The sequence below is a fragment of the Mastomys coucha genome, unplaced genomic scaffold (genome assembly GCF_008632895.1).
Source record: "Mastomys coucha isolate ucsf_1 unplaced genomic scaffold, UCSF_Mcou_1 pScaffold5, whole genome shotgun sequence".
NCBI lineage: Eukaryota > Metazoa > Chordata > Mammalia > Rodentia > Muridae > Mastomys > Mastomys coucha.
This window is the reverse complement of record NW_022196911.1, coordinates 92,120,667-92,123,894: the sequence shown is the minus strand read 5'-3', so window position 1 is coordinate 92,123,894 and position 3,228 is coordinate 92,120,667.

Below are 3,228 nucleotides of genomic sequence, written 5' to 3'. Positions count from 1 at the left end.
ATCTCAAAGAGAAGGGGAAAAACAAAAAACAAAAAAACACAGCAAATATGGAAACAATCCACATGTCCAACAACTAAACTTAAATTAAGTTGCATTTTTGGGGGGATAAAACGCAGGGCCTTGAGCAAGCGAGGAAGCACTCTATCTCTGAATTACACCCCCTAGAGATTTTTTTTTTTCTGATGGCACATGTAGAGAATTAAATATTGCAAAACTATTGGAGCCAGGATTTTGAAACAGCATTAGTGACACTGGGAAATGTTCCTAATTAAAATTAAATTTAAATATCAAAATACACAGTTATAAAAAATTCGATTTTGAAATACACTTGTACACAGAATAAAGAGCAACAAAAAACACATCAGAGATAAACCTTTGAAAATTTTGATGGCGGGTTATGGGATGGTGGTTTATAGGATGTCAGTTTATGGGATGGCAGCTTGTGAGATGGCAGTGTGTGGGATGGGCTTTGTTTTCTTTATAGTATTTTATACTTTGGGAAGTATTGTCAAGTATCAGAAGTACTTATATAAGTAAAGTCAAGTACCAGGAAGACTTGACTGTGCGAATGTGTTGCTCTGTCAATCAAGAGGAAGAAGAGGCAGTTTTGGAGACTAGGCTGGACCTAAGTGACCACTGGAAGTGGATTCCTTAAAGCCTGACGACTCTTAATATTATAAATTTAAAAAGTATTATTTAGCCGGGCAGTGGTGGCTCACGCCTTTAATCCCAGCACTTGGGAGGCAGAGACAGGTGGATTTCTGAGTTCGAGGCCATCCTGGTCTACAGAGCGAGGTCCAGGACAGCCAGGGATACACAGAGAAACCTTGTCTCGAAAAACCAAACCAAAACAAACCAAAACAAACAAAAAAGTACTAATTAGAAACTGCAGTAACCTGGGAAGCTGCTTATGGCCTAAGAAAGGCCCATTTTAAAGCAAGCTTGGATGCACAGCATTGAGAGTCAGAGCACAGGAAAAGGAGACCAAAAACTAGCTAGTAATAGTGGCTCCAAATTGTAAATCACTGGCACAGACAGAAGGAACTCGGGGTTGTTTTATAAGAATTTTCCAATCCCAGTTTTCTATTTGTGCGGTGGTAGGTGGATGGGAACTAGAGAATATGTCTTTATTTTTACTTTTGTACTTTGACTTTTTTTCCTGATTAAGAAAGTTGTGGAAATTTACTTCATTGTGTGTAGTCTGAGTCTCCCGGGGAAGCACTTGCAATGTGGTCCCCTTTTCCCTCTAAATCAGTTTCGGCAGAAATACTTGTACCCAACACTTGTAAACGCTTAACTTTGATAAACGTCCGGCACCCCAAACACAAAACCTAATAAGTGCCTAATTTAAGACACTTTTAAATGTATTTTTTTTTCCCCAACTGAACCACTTTGTTTCTCATCGAACTACGTCTCCTCCAAAGCATGCGGCGGCGGTGGTACGCTGAGAACAACGGAACAAGCTGAAATTGAAAAGCTTTCTCGAACGCTTCCCCCCCTCCAACACAATGTCACAATTAGGAGCTCCCTCCCCTGGCCCCCGCCCAATTGGAATGAAACTACTGGCCTAATTTCTCTGAAAAGATAAAGGACGAAGTGTGAACTTGACCCGAGAGTCCCTTCTCTTCCCACCTCCCCAACTACCAAGGTCAAGACAAAGGGAGAGGGGATGGCTGGATTCTTTCCTGCGCCGGGAGGGCAGGAGATGAAAATACCAGTTCCTTATTCCAAACCTTCTGTAGGTAACCGGAAGAAAGAGCATCCACACCAGTATCCTGACAGTTCCCTCGGGCCACTTCCCTTTTGCCCGTGAGGATCTGTCTCCTGGCAGTTTTCTCCTGGCAGTTTTCTCCTGGCCGGAGGCTTTGTATGAGTTGACCAGCTCTGGCGTCTCCTTAGCCTGCCTTTGGGGTTTGTAGGGGTGCTCCTAGAAGAGACTCCTGGGCCGGATCCCACCCGGACGAAATCCCACGCTTCCCACCTCAGGCCCACAGGCTAGCCGGGCTCTCCCGGACCACAGCTCACCCGGGGCCGCCTTCTACCCCCGCATTCTACAGCCAGCAAACACCCTCTCGTCCCGCCGTGGACATCCTCTCTCCTCGGGGTTCCAGGATCCGGAATTCCTCAAACAAAAATGAACACAACCAAACAGAACAAGCACAGTTACTACCAGCTTCTAAGGCCGCTCACCAGTCCCCGGCCTCAGCGCTCAGCAGATCTCTGGGAAAGACGCACTTTTCCCGGGTCCCCCGGCTGCGGTGGACGAGGTTCCCCAGCGGGAAGCGGGAGATCTCGTTGCCCGAGCTTCTCGCATCCAGGTCCCGAGACGAAGATCGAGCACCCGCGGGGGTTCGGTGGTCGCTCTGCGGACAGCGGGGACCTCCACGGCTGCCACAGGGGTAGAGAGGACCGAGCTGCAGGGTGACCCACCTCTGACTGTGCGCTAGCTGGAGCTGTTAATCCTTTGTTATTTATGCACGTGTTTATCTTGATGGCGAGAAAAGATAACTAGGGGCCTGACTGCTTAATCCAAGGTAAACTCCGGGGAATGGAGAGTGCACGAGAACGAAAACGCTAGTCTTGTGGAGCCTAAGGCATCGGTTTCACTTGCTCTGTGGCCTCAACGACAGGTTTTTTACACTCCGAACCCGTTCATTCTCCCCGGACCACAAACTCCTTTAATAAAGCAACGACTGATTTAGAAAGGCCAGGTCTCTGGCGCTCCAGGTCCTTCCAGAGCCCCCACCGCCCCTTTCCCCTCCACCGGCTTGGCCTTCTTGTCACACTCCCGAAGGGCTAAAGGAATGTTTACAACCTGACTCAAGTTCAATGACAAAATCCTGCTTGGAGGGGGAGGGGGAGCGAACTTCACCCATTGCACCAGACAAAGGCTGGCGCAGGCCTCAGGCAGGGAATTGGTGTGTGTGTGTGTGTGTGTGTGTGTGTGTGTGTGTGTGTGCGCGCGTGTGCGTGTGCAGGGCTGGACTAGCCTAGGGTGGGACAACTGAGGGCCTGGGGTGGGTCTGAACTCCACTACCCACTGTCAGAAGCCTTAGGATTGCTATGCAAGTGCCTGCCTGAGTGGAATAGCAGTGGTCAGCGTCTGTATGGGCCACAGGGCCAGGTTTTGCCCTGGTTTCCAGGCCCCTGTGAGATACCCCTGACCACTTTGCAGAGAGGGAAGTTCACACTAGTCTCTCCCTAGGACCTGTGCTTTCCCACTTTCTC